The sequence below is a fragment of the Alligator sinensis genome, unplaced genomic scaffold, assembly GCF_000455745.1.
Source record: "Alligator sinensis unplaced genomic scaffold, ASM45574v1 scaffold60_1, whole genome shotgun sequence".
Classification (NCBI taxonomy): domain Eukaryota; kingdom Metazoa; phylum Chordata; order Crocodylia; family Alligatoridae; genus Alligator; species Alligator sinensis.
Genome location: NW_005841858.1, coordinates 986,563 through 1,011,876, shown reverse-complemented (window position 1 = coordinate 1,011,876; position 25,314 = coordinate 986,563). Strand labels below are relative to the sequence as shown.

Genomic DNA, 25,314 nt, shown 5'->3' with positions numbered 1-25,314 from the left:
GCAGGGGTCAGGGGCCTCGGGGGGGCTGGCAAGGGTCAGGGGGCTGAGGGAGTGGGCGGGCCATCGGGGGTCCCCCCCACAGTCCCTTCCCCCCTCCTCCAGGCCCCCCAACTCCTTACTGACCGGCACCAAGTTGAGGGGCAACCACAGAGACGCTCTGGCAGCCAGAACGTCTCTGGAGGACCCAGCCTCCAGTTGTCTAAGTTTTTTTATACTTTGCTCGTTTTAGACCCCCTGGATAATCAGGGGTCTAATTTTCTCTCTGTGCTGCAAGTTTGCAGCATGGGGAACATTTTTTTGTTCCCATACATGCCTGTTGCCCTGCCTCAAAGAGATTTGAGGCGGGGCAAGAGGCACATGCGCGCTCATGTGGAAGCCATTTTTAGAAATAAAATAACAAATTTCACATATTCTCTGCTTACTGACACTTCCACAAAAATCCAAGTTTAAAGATGCAATTAAAACTTTTGTTGTGAATGGGAAAATAAGCCAGTGCAAACATCTATTTGGAACCAGTAGAAACTACCAATCTCAAGTGTACTAGCTGTATTTAATATAAAAGCAGAAAGATTGTAGCTTTAATTTTAAATCAGATTAACCTCTTTGGCACATACAAGCATGAATTCCCAAGAATCAAGAACTAATGAAAAATACATTGGCTGCAAAACCTTAACTGCCAGTGCCAAGTTCTTGAGCAAGTATAACCAAGACACTGAAAAAAAATTCTGGTTTACCAGGTGGAAAAAGTTGTGTTCTTTTTGGAATAAAAGGGACACACAACTTCTCATTAATGGACTGTGATGTACTGAGATTTTATAAAGCACTGTGCCAAAAAAATTTTGTGTGTATGGCATTTTAGTTCTTAATGTATTTCTTCATTCTAGTAGAGCTGCAGAGTGGTAGTTCTGTTCAACACAAAAAAAATATTTGAGAACAGCTACGTAAAACAGCAGTCTTGAAGAACATGTAAGGTTAAGCATTTCCATTCAGTATTGCTGTAGGCATTTGCTATATAACTCTTTTAAGAAACTTCTGTTTAAATGATCTATCACAATGTATACTGCACTACTACATTGTTTCAATGAAAAGTCCAAAACTGAAGTGTCTATAATAACATTCTAATATTCAAACCACTATAGGTATGGACAGATATATATTTGGAGCTATTTCAAAAGTGGAACATTTCAAAAGGGCAGCAGTTATGTTCTAATTGTTACACGTGGACAAGCCCCAGGGAACAATGCAAATATAGCTGTATGGGCACACATGTATTTGAAGCCGTATCAAAATGGAAAGGTTTCAAAAGGGCAGCAACTATTATATTTTAATTGTTGCTAGTGTGGACAAGCCAGATGAGATACAAATGTAGCAAAACTGGCCCAATTTTAACCCTGGATGAAGCTGTGTTGAAGCTGGAGCAGTTTTGCTATACTTCTATCATGTCTGCTTGTCCATACATAATGACACTTAGAATGAAACAGTTGCTGTCCTTTTCAAATGGCTCAAAATGTGTGTGCGCCCATACAGTACATTTTAAACAAGAGATGATCTGTAACTTTGTATTAATACTAGCTTAAACCAACAAAACATTTGCAATTAACTTTTTATTGCAAAAGTACTTCTTTAAATACAGGATTTTTAGTAATCCTTTGATTGAATACTTTAACAGAATCAAAACTTCTCACCCTTGAAAAGACTACATAAAGCTGTCCATGTGTAAAGACAGGCTTAGGAATCTAAATACATATTTTGTCAAAATTCTGACCTTGTGACTTGTTTATAATCATAGAATAAGAGGCCCGTGTACATATGACAAAGGGCCCTTGTACATATGAGGAAATTACCCCTTCTAGTGGTTTAATAGCCCTTTTTAATGATTTACTTGCATAACTATATACAAGTTTGGTGGCATTTTACAATTAAATTTCATAACAATGTACATGTTTGGCAGTGTATTTAATTTTAAATGACTTCTTTATGTAGCAAAATAAAACACATCTCATGTATTTTAGTTTTCTACATAACAAATTACAGCAATATTCCTCGCTTATACAAGGGCCCTATCTGGAGAAGGCAGCAGAGACGATGCCCAGGGTGCTGGAAGCCCGGGTATGCTCAGGGAAGCTCAGGCTTGGTGGGCTTCCAGTGCCCTGTGCACCATCTCTGCTGCCTTCTCTGGCTGCCAGCACACCCAGCTACCTTCTTGGGGCAGCTACCTGACAGCACACCCAGCCACCTTCCTAGGGCAGCCAGCTCATTTCTGGGTAGTCCCAAGTGGCAGAAAGGTGGGGACAGTGCACGGGGCACTGGAAACCTACCAAGCCCGAACTTCCTCGGGCACACCTGGCCCTTCAGCACTCCGTGCACTGTTGGATCCGGCGGGTGCTGCCTGTGAGCTGGGGCTGCACCCGTGCAGCTAGCACCCAGAATAGTAATTTAGGAAAAATAAGGTTGTAATTTTAATTTCCACAATGTTGTTAAAATATAGTATTCATATCTAGAGATGTATGTATAATTATCTTCTTAAATCCAACTCACAACTTGTAGCAGTTCACTGGGTGAGAAAGGGTGTTTGAAGTACAAGGACCGTGTTTACCTTTATTTGAAAACAACTTAGCCCTGGGGTCAACAACATTTCCTAGTGAAGGGGCCAGTACAACCCAGCTTGGGTCTGAGTGGGGCAGGCACTAGGGCTTGGCCACCTTTGCCACTTCTCCTTGCTGCTCAGCTGCAGCACAATGCAGGGATAGCCTCCACACTAGAGCCCATGCTCCCTGACTATGGTGTGGTGGAGGAAGAGTTCCCTTTCCACAAATACCTGAGCACCTAGCTGCAGGAGGCAAGGGCAGAGCACCCCCCACTTCCTCCCTGCCAGCAAATGCCACTGAGCCATGGCTCCATGACCCAGAGCCAAAGGCTCTGAGGGCCAGATCTGGTCTGCAGGCCATATGTTGCTGACTCCTGAATTAGCCTATTATTTGTGTTATCACAACCAAAAACCTTGGTAACAATACACTCTTTTTGTACCCAAGGACTATGAAGTTGACTGTCTACAAGAGGTGCAATTGGTTAAGCAACTCCAACAGTGCAACTAAGAGGAGGAAACAAAAACTCAGAAGGAAATTTATACATAAACCATCTTGACATCCTGCAGTCAAAAAAGTAAGTTATAATCAGCAAAATCGTGTCAACTGTCTGCAGCTGTACACATGGGTAACTAAATAAATAGCTAAGCTTTGGGGTTTTCTTTATAGTGTACTGGCAGAAATCCAAAACAGTAAAATAAGTACATGGTAATCACGCTAATATATATGGGTATAGTGACATTCCTGAGCTAGTGATTAAGTGTTCATAGTATCTAGTTCAATGCAGTTCATTCTAAAGGTACAAACCATGATTCAGTCAATTCATACCCATTGACAAACTGACCCATGTAGGCCACTTTGTGCCACTGGAAATGTAAATCATTGTGGTAAGTTGTGAAGTCATCACACCAGGAGTCTTCATGTCCAAAGCCTTTCCCATGCTCAACAATTAACTTCATTTTTCTTGTAGAGTAATTGTGTATTTCTACCTCCTTGAGTTTGAAGTTATATACATAACAATTTACGATAGAAAAATGATAGAAGTTTTGATACAACAAACTGAAAGTTGTGTTGCATTCCCTAAAACAATTTAAAAATAGGCAAACAAAACAAGGCTGTATTCAAATTATACACATGCCAAAAGAGTCAATGGAATATATATATAGAGAGAGAGCGAGCAAGAGAGCACATGTGCAAGTGAGTGAGCTCGCATACGATCATAAGCACAAGGAATAAGCTTAGAGGAAAGAGAAGAAAATCACAGAATGCAAAAATGTGATAGATCTTATCTGAAAAGCTCGAGGTTCTAATAATGTATCAAGAGATATCGGTGAGTTTTACAGTAAACCTAGCGATGAGAAATCCTTACTCCCTTGTCATGTTCTGGAGAACTAAATCAAACATGTTATTAAGGAACTAAATTTTGACAGCTCAAAAATGTAATCCACATACAAGCATAAATTAAACATCTGCCTAGTCCTTGGGGGAGAAAGTTTTCTACCCATAGCATTCTTTACCACAACCTACTAGCTATGATGAGACGCACAGGGCCCAGGGAAGCTGGCCAGAGAAAAGTCTGGAATTTGTCATTTATATCTTTCCCTGACATCCACTTGCAGACACAATACAGAATGTATAACTATGTTTGTGTTTCACCACAGTTCAGAGCACTAGGGGTGAACACAACAGTCTAAATTTTCTCTTTTCTCCCAGAAGTACTGTATGCACTAAAATAGCAATAACTCCACCATCCCTGAGTCAGAGATGGCAGGATCAAAGTGCAAAGAGCACTACTCATGTAGTTTTAGCTGTTTGATAGTCCCAGTGTAGGTTGCTCTGAAGGCAGAGCAGGAGCTTTAGAACAGCAACTGAAAGAAAAGCCAAGGAAACAAAGGACAAAGAGTCAGAGCCCAGGCAGCTCCAAACAAATTAAATAGTGAGGCATTAATTGGCATCACACTTATCCTTATGTCCACTAATATATTTTATTGCCTTCTTACATGGTTTCCCAGGTCTGAATGCAATCATACTTCCATAATGGCAAGCAGTCACAGTTTTAATCTGTAGACAATTTTGCACTCCCTCCAAATTTGAAGAATAAGCTATATTTGTATAAATGACTTTTGCATTGATATGATAGTGTCAACACTAGAAGTAAAATATTGCCTTCATAAGTGTATTAAGTTATATTGGTTCAAAATCCCTAGGGAGGCCAAGATGAGAAACCTTATCCAGCCCAGAATATATCAGAAATATTCAACACACCCTATTCACTTGGATTTGAACATGTATCACTAAGAACTTGTGTACCAGTAGCAGAAGCAAAGTCTTCTAAATTACATGTGAATGGGAAAATTTACAGAACTCTGAATAATCTGAGGAAAGGGTATATAATTCCACAACTCTTAAGCATTCATTGCATGAACCTATATGCCAAAAAGGACACTGGTACTTCTTAGAAATCAAACTATGATCTCTCATCAGATTGAGACCACCTGTTCTACCAGTTCTCCTGTTTTATTAAAACTGAGAAATGCTGCCTCCTCATTCTTAAATATAAAATATTTAAGTTAAAATAATCAGCCTATGTCTTCCTCTAATTATTAAAAAAATATACAGAGATAAAGAGATTCCTTTCTTCATACTGGCCACAGCCAGTTTGAAAACCCGCAACAGATTCATAAATTGCTACTGGAATGAAGGGTACAAGACCCAGCATTAAAGCATTACTAGCTGAGACTGTTTAAGTAATGTTTCAGAGGAGATTAAATTAACTCACCAATCTGAACACCTTTGGGAAATGCTGCAGAATTTCAGAGTGGATAAAACCTTCCAACTAGAAGTATAACAAAATTCACAACTTCAAATACCTTGGTGTCCTATTCACTTCCCTTCACCTTCCAAAATATATATTCTTTAGAAGTAGAGCTTTTGCAGAAGGGTCAAAAAACCCTCTTGGCTAAGTAGAGAAGATGCAGCCCTCCTACAGAAAAAGAAAGAGGCGTACAAACAATGGAAGCTTGGGACAGCCTCTAAGGAAGACTACTTGACAATGGCCCGCACTTGTAGAAAACAGATTAGGCAAGCTAAGGCAGAAACCTAACTAAAACTAGCTACAAGAATCAAGGACAGCAAGAAGCCCTTCTTTAGCTACATAGGGAGTAAAAGGAAAACTAATGGGAGTGTGGGGCCACTGCTCAATGCCTCAGGATACCTGGTCACTAACACTCAGGAAAAAGCAGAACTCCTAAATGACTACTTTGCCTTGGTCTTTCACAAGACCAAGGGGAACAACATGGCAGGTAGGGCACAGAACAAGCAGGGCGGGATTGACACTGTTCCCACCATTGCCACAGAACTGGTGTATGATCAATTAAAGACGTATATAAAATCATCAGGACTGGATGAACTCTACTCAAGAGTGCTGCAAGATTTGGCTGAAGTAATCGTAGAGACCCTGGCAAAGGTCATTCAAAAATTATGGGCCTCTGGAGAAATCCCAGAGGACTGGAAGAGGGCCAATGTTGTGTCCATCTTCAACAAGGGGAAGCATGAAGACCCAGAAAATTACAGGCCAATTAGCTTAACTTCTATTTCAGGGAAAATCCTAGAAACATTCATCAAAGAGGCTATATGTGACAAACTTGCAGAAGACATGATACTGAATGACAGCCAGCATGGCTTCGTCAGAGGCAGGTCTTGTCTGACCAACCTCATTTCTTTCTATGATCAGGTGACTCATCACTTGGACGAGAGAAAAGCAGTTGACATTATATACTTCGACTTCCAGAAGGCCTTTGACCTGGTATCCCACAAGGTACTGATCAGAAAACTGGAAGATATCGGGCTCAACTGAGGGACCATCAAATGGGTGCGACACTGGTTGTGGGGTAGGACACAGAGAGACCAAATGAATGGATTGGTGTCGTCCTGGCAAGATGTGAGCAGCGGTGTACCCCAGGGGTCAGTACTTGGCCCAGTGCTGTTCAATATCCTCATCAACAACCTGGATGAGGGGGTGAAAAGCCCATTGGCCAAGTTCACGGATGACACCAAGATATGGGGTTGTGCGGACACACCCGCAGATAGGCTGCAGATACAAGCTGACCTAGACAAGCTGGCATTATGGGCAGAATGGAACCAGATGAGGTTCAACATAGAGAAATGCTAAGTGCTGCATCTGGGAAGGAAGAACCCCCAGCACACCTAGGGGCTGGGCATTACTAATCTGACCAGCACTACAAATGAAAGGGATCTGGGGGTAACAATAGACCCCAGCATGAATATGAGCCGGCAATGCGACGCAGTAGCCACTAGGGCCAATAGAACTCTGGCATGCATCAAACGATGCATCTCCAGTAAATCCAAAGAAGTAATTCTCCCCCTTTACTCAACAGCTGCGGCCACACCAATGGAGCATTGTGTCCAGTTCTGGGCACCGCACTTCAACAAGGACATGCTAAAGCTCAAGAGGGTACACAGAAGGGCCAACCGTATGATCAGAGACTTTCATGGCAAGCCACATGAGGAGAGGCTGGGGGATCTTGGACTCTTCAGCCTAAAGAAAAGAAGGCTGAGAGAGGACCTGATTGCAGTTTACCGCCATATCAGAGGCGTACATCAGGGACCCAGTGAGCAGCTGTTCACCAGGGCACCCTGGGGGAAAAAAAGAAACAATGGCCACAAACTCCTGAAAGATAGTTTCAGGCTGAACATTAGGAAAAACTTCTTTACAACTAGGGTGTCCAAACTATGGAACAAACTCCCCACAGAGGTGGTGCAATCATCTACCCTACAGGTCTTCAAAAGAAGACTGGACAGTCACTTGGCTGGGGTCGTCTGACCCCAGATGTCTTTCATGGGGTCAGACGACCCGATGATCCTTCCATAGGGTCCTTCCAGCCCAGTGATTCTATGATTCCTTCTATAGGACACTAAAAGAGCAGAATCAGAGGCTCTGTGAAGCCTACAAATAACCTTCCAACTGCCTATCTTTTTTAGGCAGGTGCTTAAATATCACGACGATGGGAAGTGCTATGATATGTAGAAATCTCATCAGCTTGAACAAAATAAAGACTATATATACTAAAATCTACCACTCAGTTCTTAAAACATTAAGTATACATGAAGAATAGTGCAGTTAGAGAGGGATATTATGGCTCACCCACAGGATACAAAAAAAGCACCGTCTTCAATGAAACGGAAATGAAGTTGGCAGCCGCTACATTTAATCTATATTATTAGTGTATCTCAAACAAAAATGGATTAGAATAGGTCACTGAATAATCATTCAGGATTGGAGGAATACTAACTATACTACCACTTTTTTTTTGCTTTAGATAAGTAATCTGTACATATAGTAGTACATGCTACAATACTTGTAACAATAATACTTCCTTCCTTTTTATTAAATCTATTATGCTTCTATTGGTTTCTCATATTACTATATTAGAAACAAGAGAGAATGCCTAATTTCATTTCGAAACTAGAGGAATAATATTGATAAAAATCAGCAATTTTTTGTTTGTTCAGCACTTCTCTCATTACTAATGAATTTAAGATGGCATTAAAAAAACAGGGAAAAATTATTATTTTAAATAGAAGAAAGTGCGTAAAATTACTGTTAAGATCACTTGAAAACTTTGTTTGTAACAAAAATTCTATTCCCTCAAATCATACTGAACCTTGGAATCTAGCTTCCAAATCTAGCTTCCATATAATCTGTTACCACTATACACCTCAATTTACATTATACAATTGGTTATAAAGGTTTCAAGCTCAAGCAGACCTGAGCAAATAACATCTGAATTGGAAGTGCCCCAAATCCAGCAACATTCCTGGCTACTATATGGCAAGGCTTTTATTCCTTTTGTTAAGACCATAAGAGTGGAAGCCATTGAGTCCAGTCCTTTGCATTTGTAGGCACTATTTAGCCAAAGAAATCATCCACTCAAGCCCCTTATGTCCATGCACTCTCCTTCACAATGCTGAAACCCCACCTGTCTAGAAAGTGGCAGGCCTGAAATGCTATTATTATTATTATTATTTATTTATTTTTTTTAGAAGAACTGCGGTCCAATCCACTCAGATGGAGTGCTCTTGCCTGCCACATCTTGATGTCATCACCAGAAATCTGGGTTTTCTGTTTCCCACAGAAAAAGGGAGTAAAATAGATTTTCACCCTTACTAGAGTAAAACATGGATTTCTCATTTTAGCAGAGAAATCTGTGGATTTTGCAGCTTTGCAATGAGCTCGCCTGCAGGTTGGCAGGGTTTTAGCCTGGAGGGGGCTGGGAGGGAGTAGGAGGAGCTGGGAGGGGTCAGGCAGGGGGCGCCATGTGCATGTACTTGTCCCCAAGTACTGTACAGAGCATCTCTAGCACACAAGTGATGGAGGGGATTGAGACCCCCATAGGGAGGGAGGGAGGGAGGGAGTGGGGGGGGAGTTGGGCAGAGCTGGGGTGCTGCCCAACCAGATGGTGCACGGGGCTTGGGGCCCAGGGCTGCCATGAGTGGCTGCAGGGCCCCAGCAGGGAGCAGGATGGGGCTGCATGTGGCTTGTTGGGGGGCGGAGGGGGCTGGCTCCCCGCTGCTGTGTCCCCGCCTGGGGGACAGAGGGGACCCGTGCCCCCCAGATCTGTGTGTAGGGCAGGGGTGGGGGTGGCCTGCTGTCTCCTAGGGGTGGGGGTGGCCTCTGCAGTCCAGCATGTGTGACCTGGCATGGCAGGGATCAGCAGAGCTATGCAGAGTTCTCCTTGCTGCTCTGAGCTCCACACTGCCCTGGCAATGCATCCTCCATGTGTGGTGGCAGTGGGGAAAGTGGAGTGGGGTTGTGCTGCTTACTGCAGTCTCATGAGTGGAGGACACATTGCCAGGACAGCATGGAGCTCACAGTGGTGAGCCGGTTTCCTGTGCGGCCTTGCTCTGCCCTGCAGTGCTGGGTCATACTGGTTGGGCTGTGGAGGCCCTGGGGGAGGGCAACAGGGAGGAAGCCCAAGCCCACAGCAGGCAGTGTGCACCCACACCCATCCCATGCACAGATCTGGGGTCCCCCCTGCCCTGGTGATGTGTCCTCTGTGCACAGGGCTGCAGTGATCAGCACAACCCTGCACCACTCCTGCCACTGCCCCTGCACACAGAGGACATGTTGCAAGGGCAGTGCAGAGCTTGCAATGGCAAGGAGATCCCTCCATGGCTCTGCTGTTCCCTGCAGTGCTGGGTTGCACATACTGGGCTGCGGAGGCCCCAGGGGAGGGCAGCATGGTGGGATCCTGAGCCTGGAGCCCAACCCCACCCTGTGCACAGACTTGGGTGGGGTGGGTCCCCCCACTTCCTGGGTGTATATACAGAAGGGGTGAGCCGCCCATGCCACGCCCAAGCCTGCAGCAGGCAGGCAGCAAGCAGTGGGGGGCGGGCAGGAGGGAGCTGGGCTTCGTGCTCTGCTCTGCTGCAGCAGCAGTGGCCTGGGAGCTTTGGCAGCTGGGACGCCTTCTGGCAGGGCTGGGGGGGCAGGGGGCTGTGGGTAGGGGGTGAGGGCACCAGCAGGGCTGGGGAGAATGTGGTGGGGGGAATAAGAGGCACCAGCAGGGCTGTGGGGAGGAGGGGGAAAGAGGGGCACCAGCAGGGCTGGTGGGGCTGTGGAGGGGAGTGAGGAATACCAGCAGGGCAGTGGGGGCTGTGGGGACCATGATTAAATATGTTTATTTTAATCACAGATTTGGGTGGGGGGAGGGGTCTCAGAGATTGATTGCAATTTTTTATCGGGGAAAATCAGGATCCCTGGTCATCTCACAAATTCTTGGGACCTGGAAGAACAAGACCAACACCTCAGTCACTTTATGCCCATCTTCTTATGGGGCTCCAACCTCCCATTTACCCCACCCTACAATGGGACCACTTCACATGAAACTCACAGCAATGGCTGGTCCTTGGGTGTAACTTCAACTCAAAACAATAACAAAAAGAAAAATAGTGGATCAATGAAACACAGTCCCTGGCCTTCCTGCCACATTCGGATCAACACTCTCATCTAGGATATAATCTTCAATTCTTCTGCCCTTTGACACAGATTAGTAAGGAGCTATAACTGACTCCTTATTGCAACCACAAGAGGAATATTTTTTTACTTCAAATGGGCACAATGAATAATTAACCACACAAGGCAAAAAAGGAAAAAAACCAAAAGCACAAAAAAAGTCAATTTAAGTACTCATCTGTGTTCCTTGCCTAGTGTCGGGCTGCTGCTAGTGATCATTACAATCAATTCACCCCTTCATTCATAGCTGGAATCTCTGGCTTCTCCTTAAGGCTCCCTAGGAATCTGCTTTCCCTTCTCAGGATGGTTCTACCAGCCTATTCAGTGGCCCTCTGGCCACTCTCTGCTTGCAGCTCCCTGCCTGCTGGAGGACTCTCTCCATTCCTGTTTTCAGCTACCCCAGAAGTGAAAGTGTACTGCAATCTGGCATCATCCTCCCCACTCTGCCCCTTACCAGGGCCTGAAGTAACCCTACCGGGTGCCTCTCCTCCAACCAGAGGGAGAGGCTACTTTTAAAATGCTGCATCTCCTGGGTGGCACAGCGCTTCAGTTCAAGGACTGGGTAAGTGCAGGGCCGCTCTGCAGCTGTTCCTGCCCTTTGCTTTTAATCTTCCAGGGCTCTCCCACAACTTACTCACACTACAGCCACAAAGCACCCTATGAAACAAAAATACCCTATAACATGCCACCGAAAGAAAAGAGAAGGGAAGACCAGGAAAGCTGGTCTCACACCAAAGAGGAAGGCAAAAACTCCTTTAGTGCTTGCCAGCATGCCTGGGGAGAGGGGGGAAGGGAAGAAAAACCTTTCCTACTTCAGATCTGGTAATCAGTTTGACCTTGAACAAAAGAGCTAAACTCTCCTGTCAGGTACCTGAACAGTTTCTAAGTATTGGCAAGAGCAAAAACATAAATGAGTTTTTCTCTAAACCCAGTGCCCACTGCTTCATTGACAGGCACTCCCTTCTCCCTACACTGCCCCTCTCCCACCAATACTCAAAAAGTTTATATGGATATTCAAGAGGTAGGGAAAAATCATCCCTGGCTCCTATAGGTAACCATCAGAATTCTTGAAGAATAAGGAGAGCTGCATCTTGAAGCATTAGTATTTTGCCCCAGAGCTCTGTTCTGAAAACTATTTCGCTTCACCCCACTAATCATTAGAAACCTTTTTGTAAGTTCTAATCTAAATTAATTCATAACCAGTCAGAAGATTTTTGATTTTTTACTGAAATTGTGGTTCAACTTAAATAGTTCTTCTCCCTCACTGATACTAACTCTGTGAATACTTTGCCTAACTAAGCCAAAACTTTTAAAGCAGAGATAAGAATCTCCATTTTCTTAACCATCTCAGTATCCCTTCTATTGCAATTTAAAGTTTTTTTTTTTTTTTTAAATATAGGTAACCAGAATTGTTCATAATATTATAAATGGGGTCTTACTAACACTTGTACTACCACTTCATTGTCTCTGCTGAAAATACCCTGACTAGTACTACCTAGAACTGCATAAGCCACATTGGGGGCTTGCACATGTGATGGTTGTCACAATACACACATGATGACAATGTAATTTTTTGTGGCTTAATGTCATCACGCATTACAAGTGCACCAGTTTGGGGTTTTTAAATGACTTTGCATCATTGCAAACTAAATTACACCAGGATATAGTTTACTTTGCAATGTTGCAGCTGTCAGTTTGCCCCACAGCCACAGGAGATGTGGGCAGCTACACCATAAAAAAGGACTGGGAGGTGCCACCACCATGGAGGGAAGGACCGAGACCCCCTGCATCTCAGGGTCCACTCAGCCTGCCGGCAGCTCATCCCCGGCCATGGGGGCAGGCTCTGGCTCTGACAAAAAAAAAGAACAAAAGGATTGGGCCCCTCACTGTAATGTGACAGAAAAATAGAAGCAATGGGTTTCAATTAAAAACTCACTGTTTCAATTTAGAGGGCATAAAACCTTGGGGATTAAACCCCCATCATGTATACATGTACCTGTGGCCACATCACATTAACAACTCATGATCATTGTGTGATTAACCTAACCATTACATCCCAGGTCCCTCTCTTCCTTCACTGCCTCCATTGTGTGAGTCCCCCTCTCAAAGCAAAATACCTTGATATCTTTGCACTCATTCTAGTTCTACTATTCTATTCTACAAGATCATCTAATTCTTCCTGTACTTATGTATTCCTATATGCAGCTGATCCTCCTCCATATTGGCAATACACCTCAAATAACTTTTATCCACAAATTTAACGAAGACATATCTAAATTCCTGCCCCAAGGTTATTAATGAAAAATAGAATGCTCCCTGAGGAACATCATTAGTAACTATTATTCAATCTGATAACTTGCCTTTCAACATAACCCAGTGCAATCTCCCTTTAAGCCAACTCCTTACATGCATTATGATTATGAGTCCCGATCCCAGCCCTCTCATGGCTGGCTAATACTTTCTTGTACTGTCCTTTTTAAAGTTGTGCTTAAATCTAGATAGATGAGGTCCAATGTCTAAACAGTCAGTTATTCAGGTACAGAAAAATATTACATTGGTATGAGACAGTCTTCTATGTGATGGGTGCTTCACCCCCATCCCATGGGCCAGATCTAGCCTACAAGCCGGGTAATCTAACTTGTGGTTCTCCCCATGGGTCCAGAAATTTGGCAGTGGGGACTGATGGCAATTAGGACTGCTACCACTCCCGTGACACCAAATTTCCAAGCCCCATGGGGCTGGATGAGCCCCAGCCAGGCCAGTCTCATGTAGAAGGATCTAGTTGGGTGAACATGACCTGGCTGGGACCCAATGCAGGCACGCAGAAATGGATTCTAGGTGGGCTTTCCCATGCAGCTGCATTGGGTACCGGCTGGCCAGTGCTGCATGCCAGATGGGGCCCAAAGATGAAATCTAGTCCATGAACAGACCTGGGACTGCCCATCTGACCCATGGGCTGTAAAAGTTGGGCATCACTGTTCTATGTTGTTTCCTCTCTTTTTTTTTTGTTTATCCTATATCCTTTCTCTCAGTATCTAAGGTTCTGAGACCTTTCATAATATTGAAATCGAGTTAATGGGCTTGTAATTGCCTGGATCAGTCTTTTCTTCTCTTCTCGTTGCTCCTCCCATTCCCGTCTCCCCCACCCCCAGTTTTGTGATAGTCATCCAACTAAATGTTGCTTCTATAGCAGATCCGGTAATTTTACAATCTCTTAAAAAGGTTAGAGCTGAATGGGAAATAAGTCCCCTGCTCTACTAAAGTTTGCAATTTCAAAACACTCTCTGTTCAGAGCTAAAATGAACCTGACCTCATTAGAAGATTTTCTTATCTGTTGACGTGAGAGTATACACACCAGCCTGCCTTCCACCCCATACCCTCAGAATAGTCAGCTGCCCAGTGGTTAGGGAACATCCACAATGTTCAGTAGACCCAGTTTCAAGTTTTTGCTGCAGTAAATATTTTGTTTTTTGTAACAAATAGAACAGCTCTAAAAGAGAGAATGAGATCTCAGAACAGCAAATAGCCTGGTAGATATAGAACTAGGTATATGTAGGATGGAGGCATAACTAGCAATTTTTGGTGCCCTGGCCAGAGATGTTGTCAAGTGCCAGAGAGCAGGGGTGCACAGGCTACAGGATGCTGCTAGCACCCCTTCTAAAACAGTGCCTGAGGTTGATACCCAACTTCTCCTTCCTATACTACTGATGCTAGATTTAAGTTAAAGACCCTGACCTAAGGCACTGGCTAACCTGCAATGGATATACTTTCACTCATACCCACTCCCCCTTTTTTACAAGAATTTCCATCTTAGACTTAAGAAACCACTCCTGTTGAAATATGTAGGCATTTCTCTAAAAAAAGTTACTTTCAACAAATCAGCTTTTGTTGACGAAATGCTAAAATGCTGTTATTCCTGAGATTTTCAAGAATGTAAAATGCAATTTGTACCTACTTCCTACTGAATTTCAATGAAAATTAAGCACCCAATCAAATTCCGTGATTTTGAAATTAGTCCCTGAGTCAATCAGAATACAGGCAAGCATACTCTATTTCTCCATCCATCTTTATCAATGCACATTGCAATCTATTTCCAAATTTGTCTTATGGGCAACAGACTGACCAAACATCAAGGTGTTGTAAAATATTGTATTAACATTGTACTAACTGTATTGGACTAATATTGTACTAACAAAATATTGTAATAATAATGCAATAAGTTGTAACGCTGTTATAAAATATCCTAGCCAAGATTTGCTAATTCTGTTTTCTGAATAATCCATAATTCTCAGGTTACAGTTGTGAACAACTTCCTTGTTGATAGAGAAATAATTTGAGGACAAAATCAAAGTCACTTCAGTTGGGGATGCATTTGGTGAGGGTTTAAAAAAGACACAGGGCATATCTCCACATGCATTAATGCACTTTTCCTAATACCTGTAGGGTGCCTACACATTAGCAGGGAGGCTGCTCTGATGTGCTATAATTCCAGTGTATTGGAATAGTCTTGATTAATCGAGTCTACTGGAGCGTGGCAATTACCATGCTCTAAGAGCAGCCTCCTATGTCGTGTATCAGCATCCCCACACTTCAAAACAGTGGCAGGGGGGCTTTATCTAAAGCTCGTTCGATGAGCTTTAGATAAAGTGACCACAGCGCCATTTTGAAGCTTGGGGACACTGATACACAAGATGCTTCAGGCACTTTAATTAGAGCAGCTCTCAGAGCCAGTCTAATTAAATCTCTCCCACCCCCCGCCCCTCTCAGAACATGTGTATAAATGTCCTGAGGTACTAAATGAATGTGCATTAGGCTTCCCTAATTCACAGTAGCACAAGCACACACTTTTTTTTAGGTAATGCAGTAGCCTAGTTTACTTCACATTAGTGTAATAGCATTTTTTTACATGCCACTTTAATGCACAGTAAATTAAGCTACTGCACATTAAAGTGCATGTGTAGATGCAACCACAGAGATGGAGAGTATACACATGCATAATTAAGATTTATTAACACTGTCAAGATAAAAAGTTAGCTAACAAAGAAAGCAAAACGGTTGAGGACTACTAATTCACTTGGAAAAAGCAGAAAAAAACATGAATTGAGTCACTGAGTCCCACCAAATGTACTTGCTACTAGTAGCAAAATAAAAATGGGATATGTGAAGTCCTAAGCAAGAGACTGGCAGAAAAGTCATAGGAAAAGCCTAATTATGAAAGGAAATGTTCCAGAGGGATCTTGTATAGCGAATCTCTTCTCATAAATATCTGGGCAATGAATTGCACACCATCTGTGTTGTATTTCTATAGGGATGACAAACTGACAGAACAGAATTCTCCAAAGTCATAAATCTTTCAGAGTGGGGCTCAAATAGAATGAATTCATTTGTCAGAGTAGTCTTGGTAGCAGAATAAGAATACTGACAATAAAAGCTTTAGTGAAGATGCCTTTAGTAAATACATAACTAGATATCAGATGTAACTAGATTACTAAGACTCTATTTAGATTCATCACACAAGTAAGGCCAGCTTATCTAAATAATAAGAGAGCTGAAGTAAAACATACAAAGATTTCCACAGTGACTAGCTGAGAAGATTGGATTTCTGATTCAAAAAGGAACTGAACCATCTTGGACTCGACATTCAGACTGCTAAAACTATCACAGTTCAAAGATCATGATTAAAAAAAACAAATCTTGATATTATACATTTAAGACAGCATGTGTAATCATGATTTTGACATTTCTTGGTTTGTAGTATTTAAGGGCGCTTGTCCACATAACTGGCATTTACCTGCTAAAAACATTCCTGTCTTAATTTTCCTTTCTTAGTTTATGACGACTAATTCAGTAACATGGACGAGATTTACCATGTAATGGCTAATTATGCTATAACTAGTAAAATATACTAGGGGCTGTTCTCATCAGTCTGTGTCTTGAGGCAGACCTCTGAACCTGGCTTTCCAGGAGTCTGAACAGACATGAGCCCAGTTCAATAAACCATTCTGTGATGACTGTTCTGGGGCCAGCAATATTATTGTTTTCTTGTCACTTACCCTGTTAGGAATAGAGGAAGCCATGCCTTAGCAAGCAGGCCACAGAGGCAATTCCTCATTCCTGCATTACTTTCCGGTATGCCAAAGGCCTATTCCATGATTAATTACCCAGAGCTGCCCAACTCATACCACATACACCCAATGCTATATGCTAGGGTTCTCTCCCAGAATTAGCAAAAGCCTGCTTAGCTGTGACTTGCACTTGGCAAGTCATGCACTTTATTTTCTCTGTTCATCAGTCAGCCACCCCCCACATTTCTGAGGTTCCAGGAACATTTCACTTGCAAAATTCCCTGCCAGTCCCCTCTCTGCCCAGGCGTGGGGCTGCGGGGGACCCCCTGCTCAGTGAGTGGCCTGCTCTCACCATCCAATGTTTTGGGATGCCATAGGCCACATGCTAGGGTTTGCTCCCTGAATTTCAAACTGCCTGCCACTACTAAAGGTCAAGGAACATCTGCACCACATAGTTCCACACCCTCCCCGCCCCGACCACCACCACTGGTGGTGTGGGGCAGGGACCCCTGGCTGGCAGTGACTGGCCTTCTCACCATCCACTGTTTCAGGGCGGTCAACACCAAGACTACCAGCTATGGTTCATAAGGCTGCAGTTTGTTCCTTTAATTCCCAGCTCCTTATTCAGATGGAAAACAGAAAGCCTGAAGCAGAGACTGCAGTGAATTCTGGGACCAGAGAAGCAGGAGAGCGCTGCATGATGGGGAATCTGTGCTTCCAATGTTAATCAACCCATGTTCACACACACCCAGCTCAGCATTTATCAGACCAGTTCTAATCTGGATTTGCTAAGGACTTTTCCCCCCCCAGACACACACACACAGCTCTAAGTTTAATAGGCATCTCGGGCCGTACATTCCCCGGTCCCACTATGGGAGGCCTATTTAAACTTGATTGACTAAAACTCGGTTGCCGGGTTAGGGAATGCTGAGGCAAGAGACCGAGTCAGAGGGGGTATGGGCAACATTTGAACAATGGTTAAGGGTTCATCACAGCATCCAGCCTGCTGGAGCCCTAATCCCAGGTGTTGTCATATCTTTCCCGAGACGACTGGTGGGAGTCCTCTCCACAAAAGGTTATGAGCACCCCAATAATTGTTTTAAGTCTGTTAAAAGACTATAGTAAGATCTGGAAAAGTCATGCTAAGCTGAGGCTTGTGCACAACAAGTAAAAATCCAAAATCCTGATGCTGCAAGCTATCTATTGTTCCTGAAGAAACCATGAGATATCCCATCAGTATATCTGCCACCCATAGGAATTTCAAGCTGGCTCCCAAGTATTTGGGTTACTCCCTAATCTTAAGTGTTTCCTGATTATCAATCAGTTTCCTGAGATGGTCCAAACCAGATAACCCCTTGTCAATAGAAAAGACAATGATTTACACTACTGAGGGTGCTTCGAAGCAGCTGAACTGAGGGTATAAAAATCTGTAAGTGTGTGTGCTGCTAGAAGAGGAAAAGGAAGGAAAAGAAGTAGAAGCAGGAGGAAAGAAGGAGAAGAAGAAAACCCCTGTGCTGACACCATCCCCTGTCGTTCTTGGGACGCTGGAAGAACAGATCATCTCTCCCTTCAAGGACTGTGCTACAGACTGTGCCTGTCAGCTTTGCAGCCTGAGTACCGTGGACTAGGTGAGATCCCAGCGTTCTCTGTCTTCTTTCTAGGCATAAACTTCTGAACCTGAAGTGTATCAGTTAAGCTTGAGCTAAGTTTCCCCAAATACTTAGTGAAACCAGGGTAGTATTGTCATTGTTGGTGTTTGTTTTTCTTTTGCATGTCTGTTACTACTAGTACTATTATATATTTCATATGCTTAGCAATAAATAACTTTTATAGTCAAACTGGTAGTAATTGGGTATATTTTTCCTTCTCTGCTTCTCTTTCCTCCCATGCTCTGCAGCAACGCTTCTTTTACCTAAGCTAAAGATCCCTGTGAAGCCCAACAATATTGTGGGGTCTGCTCATCAAGAGGCCAAAGATTGGGATGTGCTGAGTTTGAAACACATAAGGGGATCAGCTTGTACAGGCTGATTGACCCAGTTTGACTCAGACGTGCCCTTATGAACTGAATGCTGGCCCATGAGGGTGTCAGCTGGACACCCAGCCGGATTCAGAGGGATTCTGTTTACCTGTGTGCTTGTGTCTGACTGCATTTTATTCTTGCTCTTATGAACTGATTCTTGGCATATGAGGGTGTCAGCCTGTCCATGCTGATCAGCCCAGCCAGGTCAGGCGTGTCACATTAATTTGTGTGTGTTTGTGTGTATGACTGATTTGGTGACTGGAGGAACCCAGTCCCATTGAGACTGAGTCCTGCAAGATAGCTCCACTGGGGGTGAGGGCTTGCAGAAGGGAGAAATACAGCCCCATATAGTAACACAAGCAGCACATTGACAGAATCACTAAGACCCTAGAAACTATCCCTAATAAATGAGCACACCCCAAAGTAATGGGCAAATTTGGTAACAATACTCAATAAAAGCCTCTTATTAATAAATTATACATTTTAAAGAGAGGCAATTTCATTAGCAATTCATATTTACCAAATATTATGTAAATTAATATCCTGCATCCTGCGTGCACCCCCTACGCACCGCCAATGTCTTGACAAGATGTTAAAGGTACGCACTGTGTTTCTGTGTCTTCTTGCTGAAGAAAAGTGCTGACTGACTTCCCATCCCTGCGCTATGGTCGAAACATTTCGACTAGCCTCATTTTGTTTCAAGGCTTTTTCAATGCCCTTTGTTTCATTTCCATTTTGCTGTTTCAACCTCGAAATGAGTTGATACAATGTTGAAAAGAAATGGCCAGTGAAATTTCACATACCCCTACTGTTTATCCCATGATACTTTTAAAATTTATTGCGAGATAAAGGACGTGGATATCCAAATGACTGTGCTTTGTGCCTGGATAAAATGGCTTATCCTCGGAAAAAATGCAATGGCTGTTTGGCTATACGGGAGAATTCTGTCCCTTACATTTTTCAAATTTCTCTAAGCCGCCTTCTATATCCATTCATTCAGTCCTACTGCTGAGAAAGTAGATTTCCTCCTTGGGCTAGGGACAGACATTACACATAAACTGGTTTAAGTGATCAGAGATTTGTTTAAACCTGTAACAGAACAGATATTCAGTGCATATAAACCAGTTGGAAAATAGCTGAAACTGGTTTGAGATAAACCTGGTTGAATGTAGTATCAGACTTAGCTGATTTGGTTCAAACCAGTTTATGCAATATCTGTCTCAGAGCCCTTGCTGGTTTAAGTTAAATTAGAGTCCCCCAGCATCCCGGCATGTTCTCTGGGCTGCGCAGGGCTCTCTGCTCCATAGCAGGGCTGGCCCCTCCCCTCCGTTGCCTGGCTGCAGACACAGACTTGCAGGCACAGCAGCAGGGTCTGCTGGCTTCCCTATGCCCCCCCTCCCTCCACCTCACCACTCACTGCTTAACCAGAGATCCCTTCCTCCTCTCTGCCACAGCAGGGACTGTAGCCAGCTTGTGGTATGCTAGCTAATGCCAAGAGGTGTCTGTGTGTGCATCTCTCTCTCTCCAGTTTCACTGGAGCAGGCTGACAGAACATATATAAATAACATATAATATATAATATATATATATATATTATAGAACATATATAAAAAACATATAATATATATAACATATAATATATAATATATAAATAACATATATAAATAGTGATTCCTTAGGGCTTCTGGAGCTAATCAACAGGTCAGCCTGTAAACTGTTTAAGAAGTTTGAAGTAATGTGGAGAGAGGCTATTGTTTTGCTAATCAGGGGATAAAGCCAGCCTCCCAGCTGGCTTGCTCACCTGTCAGTTTGCTGCAGACAGTATAACGAAGCAGGGAGGGAGATAGAAAAGCTCCATATTATCAAACAGATGAATGCACTGCACACACTTTCTTGCCTCAGAGTGCTAGCAGGGGGCTGGGGGCTGGCAACATTTCCGCCCCTTGAGCAGCCAGCGGGGAAAAGCCTGGGACCGTGCAGGCAGACCTTCCTAATAAGAGAGTCCTACCAGGGCCTGGCCACACCCCCTCAGCTCAGCTCCCTGCAGAGGGGAGGGGAGGGCTTCTCTAGGCCCCCCCCAGCTTCTACCCTGAGCCACTGCAGGCATGTGCCTGAATTTCCTCAGTCTAGAGAGAATGTCTGTCCAGTTTCAAATCAGTACAGCCAAGCCAGGTTAAACTAACCTGCAAATCAATTCAGGCTCAGGCTTTTTTAATGTCTGTCCCTAGCCTTACAGATTAATTCAAAGGATCCTAACTTTAAGCATCAATGTTAATGAACTCAAGTTTACCCACTTAGTGCAACTCCAACCTAATTTAAGAGCAACAGCTTAAGAAGCTAAAAGGACTGCTTATTTTCAATGTACATTTACTTCAGTGCTCGGCTTCTGCTTAAACTGCTAGCAAAGATAACACCTGTAACACAAATGGCTGTCAAGCATAAAGCAGGCCTGGCCTACCAATTCACTTACCCCACTGGAGCGTCATCACGTACTAATAACTGTCAGTTATTCTCATCTGTGACTAGACTCAAATGGCAACTTCACAGTTGTAAAAAAAGAAATGCTCTTTATTTGCTTGGGTACCAATGGAATAGAGTGATTTTTAAAAATTAATTGTGATGGCCAGAACCAGAGAGATTAATAAGCAATAAATATGTGCTTCTTGGAGGCATTTAGTATTTTGCCTAATAGGCAATATTAGCTAATATAAAGCTTGTAAGCTCGTAACCCGCAAATGTAACTTGTGTGTCATAAGTTCAACAAAATAATAAAACTAACTGTTTGTATTAATTGTGGAACTGACTGGGCCCCAAAGGTGAAGCTATAGCTGCAAAATTAGCTGACCTAACAGTTTTTACTCAGGGTTCAGCCTTGATGATAAAAACTGGATCCAACTGCCTGGCACACCCAACACATTTCAGGAAAGCACGTCCCAAGAAAGCATATTCAGAAAAACCTAAAAGTGTTGAGTTTAGTAATGTTAATTTCAAACCTAAAAATGCTGCTTTTTAATTTGCTTATTGGATAAACTCGAGTCTGGGTAGTAACCTTTTCTGATAATTTTTAACACCTTTCAATCCCATAGGGTAACAGCTATAGGGCAAAATTGTGAGTGGCTCTAAAGCCAACAGAGTAGCATAAGACTAGGTATAAAAAGCGCGTGCATCCAGTGACCAGCAGGAAGGAGGAAACAGAACAAAGGCATTCAAGAATGCCTGAGGGCCAAAAGGGAAGTATACACCTGGTGGAAGGGAGGGGCTATCACCAAGGAGGAATACTCCTCCGTGGCCCATGAGTGTAGGAGGTCTATTAGGAAGGCCAAGGTGGGGGTGGAGCTCAGGCTAGCAACCAGGATTAAAGGACAACAAAAAGTCCTTCTTCAAATACATTGGGAGTAAGAAGAGGGCACCGGGTAATGTAGGGCCCCTGCTAGACTCAAATGGTAATCCTGTGGCTACACCAGACGAGAAAGCCGAAATTTTTAACAAGTACTTTGCCTCTGTCTTCTTGGACAGGGACCAGGACAGCTCTCCCACCACAAACAGGGGCAATCTTGGCAACAGCACTGCCAGGCCTCAGGTCTGGGCAGATGTAGTTAGGGATATTCTGGAAGGGTTGGATGTTTTTAAATCTGCAGGCCCTGATGCCCTCCACCCATGGGTGTTGAGAGAGCTGGCGGGGGTCATTGCTGTGCCCTTGGCCCGGCTGTATGAGTGACCATGGTCCACGGGCCAGGTGCCTGGAGATTGGAAACTAGCTAATGTGGTCCCCATTTATAAGAAAGGGAGAAAGGAGGACCCAGGAAACTATAGGCCCATAAGCCTCACATCGGTCTTGGGGAATATCCTTGAAAGAATTATCAAGGATCACATCTGTGAGGGGCCAGCAGGGGAGATCATGCCCAGGGGAAATCAACAAGGGTTCATCAAAGGCAGGTCCTGCCAGACCAAACTGATGGCCTTTTACGACCAGGTAACTAAATCCCTGGATGATGGTGTCACTGTGGACGTAGTCTTTCTGGACTTTAAGGTGGCCTTTGACACTGTCTCTCACCCCATTCTCATTAATAAATTGAGTAACCGTGGCACTGATGCCTACACAGTTGGATGGGTCAAAAATTGGCTGATGGAGCACACCCAGAGAGTAGTGGTGGACAGGTTGTACTCAACCTGGTGAGTTGTGAGCTGTGGGGTCCTCCAGGGCTCAGTCCTGGGGCCTACACTGTTCAATATCTTCATCAGCGACTTGGACGAGGGGGTGGAAAACATATTGTCCAAGTTTGCCGACGACACCAAGATGCGGGGAGAGTTAGGCACGCTTGAAGGGAGAGAGAGGCTGCAATTAGATTTAGACAAACTACAGAAGTGGGCGGATGGCAATAGGATGGGGTTCAATGTAGATAAATGCAGGGTGCTGCACTTGCGGAGAAGGAATCCACAGCATACATACAAGCTGGGGAGCTCCCCGCTTGTGAGCACAGAGGAGGAAAGGGATCTTGGAGTCATTACTGACTCCAAGATGAACATGAGCCGCCAATGCCAGACCGCAGCCAGCAAAGCCAACTGCACCTTATTGTGCATCCAAAGATGCACCTCAAGCCAGTCCAGAGAGGTGATATTGGTCAGGCCACAATTGGAGTACTGTGTCAAGTTCTGGGCACTGCACTTTAAGAAGGATGCCTGCCTTGAGAGGGTTCAGAGGAGGGCCACCCTCTTGGTTGGAGGGCAACAGGGCAGGCGCTATGAGGAGAGGCTGAGGGACCTGAACCTGTTCAGCCTCAGCAAGCAGAGGCTAATGGGGGATTTGGTGGCTGCCTACAAACTCATTAGGTAAGATCAGCAGCAAATAGGAAGGGCCCTATTCCCTGCAGAAGCACAGTGGCCAGAAGCTCCTGGAGAATAGGTTCAGGTTAGAGATTAGGAGGCACTATTTCACTGTTAGGGTGGTTAGGATCTGGAACCAACTTCCTAGGGAAGTGGTCCTCGCTCCTACCTAGGGTAAATTCAAAAAGAAGTTGGACGAACACCTGTCTGGGGTCATGTGATCCCAGCGTGTGCTCCAGCTAGTGGCGGGGAGTCAGACTAGATGATCTGTTCAGGTCCCTTCTGACCCCAAACTACTATGAAACTATGAACTACTAAGAACGGTCATTGCTATTCCAAGCCCAGACTCCGGACTCCCGGTGTGAGTGAGGATCGGATCCTGATCAAGAGATCTTCCCTGGTAATCCCTCCAACAGCGTCGATTGTGGATGCCTGCCTTCCCTGGAATCACTTGGCACGCCCCTGGGCTTGAGGGACTATCAATCAGTTGGCACCTGGCATTGAGGGACTATCAATAAGTTGCCAACCCATGTCTGCCTATCTGTTGTTTTGAACAGCCCAAGTGGCTGATACCCTCGCAGTGCCCAGTTGACCTGCAACAGAATTGATTCATCTATCTGTTGTTATTATTTATCATTAGCTCTTTAATACTGCATTAACTGCTTATCACATTTATCTTTCTGTTAACTGTTGTGTGTGTAAGCTATAATAAATTTGCCTTTGCTTCACTCCCACCTCTGCCGCCACAATCCCGAACCAAACAGCCCAGTGGCTGATAAAGTTGCAGCACCCAGTCAGCCTGCAACTAAATTGATACACTCACAGTGCCCAGCTGGCCTGTGACATATGTGACACATTAACACAGTATTTTCAACCATCCAAAAAAAACAGAACACATAACACAGGAAAGCACCAAAATAAAGTACCACCTCTAGAGATGATGATGGGTTTAGGTCATAGCTGGGCAAAATAGTGGATCTGGCCAGCAGCTGGAGTCCATTTCCCAGCAGCCCCTGCCCCCATTGCTGTAGCCAGTTTCCATGGAAACCCCAGAAATGTGAGCAGTGGATCATGGCTCTGGCCCAGTTCTGGACCATGCTGTCACCCCTGCAAAATCCCAGCCCCAGCCCTGGAACAGCTCCCTGCTGATTCAATCTTTGCAGGTTAGTCTATCTGGCTAGGCTGAATCAGTTTGTAACCACATATACATCCCAGACACACAGGCATATGCCTGCAGTGGCCCAGGCTAGAAGTCGGGGGGCGCTAGAGCAGCCCTCCCTTCTCTTCCACCAGGCCAAGCTCAGGAGGGCATGGCCAGGCCCTGGCAGGATTAGGGAGGGGTTTCCTCCCGCATTTATCAGCTCTGTTATCAGCATTTATCACCCCATCGGAATACAAACAGCCTCTCTCCTTAGTTCAAGCTCTTCTTAAGAAAAGAAGGAATGGAGGGACATTACCAGCTGAGCTGTTGATTAGCTCCAAAAAGCCCTAAGCCAACACTGCTGTCTACCACAGCAGGGACCATAGTCAGCATGCGGTCTGCTAGCTAATGCTGATGTGTCTGTGTAAGGCAGAGGAGACATGGGATCCCTGCTCAGCAGGGAGTGGTGAGGGGAGGGGGATCAGGCAGGAAGTAGAGGGGAGGGGCCAGCCATGCTGTGGAGCAGAACCCTGCCCAGCCCAAAGAGCATGCTGGGACGCTGGGGGAGTCTGATTTAACTTAAACCAGCAAAGTCATCTGGGACAGATATTGCATAAACCAGTTTGATCCAAGTCAGTTAAGTC

At 44.3% G+C, this 25,314-nt stretch overlaps 1 protein-coding gene across 2 annotated transcripts in view; it reads right to left on the bottom strand.

Moving 5' to 3' along the window:
• ARHGEF26 (Rho guanine nucleotide exchange factor 26) overlaps positions 1–25,314 on the bottom strand; it is a 148,233-nt gene that overhangs the window by 83,664 nt on the left and 39,255 nt on the right. The window lies entirely within an intron of this gene.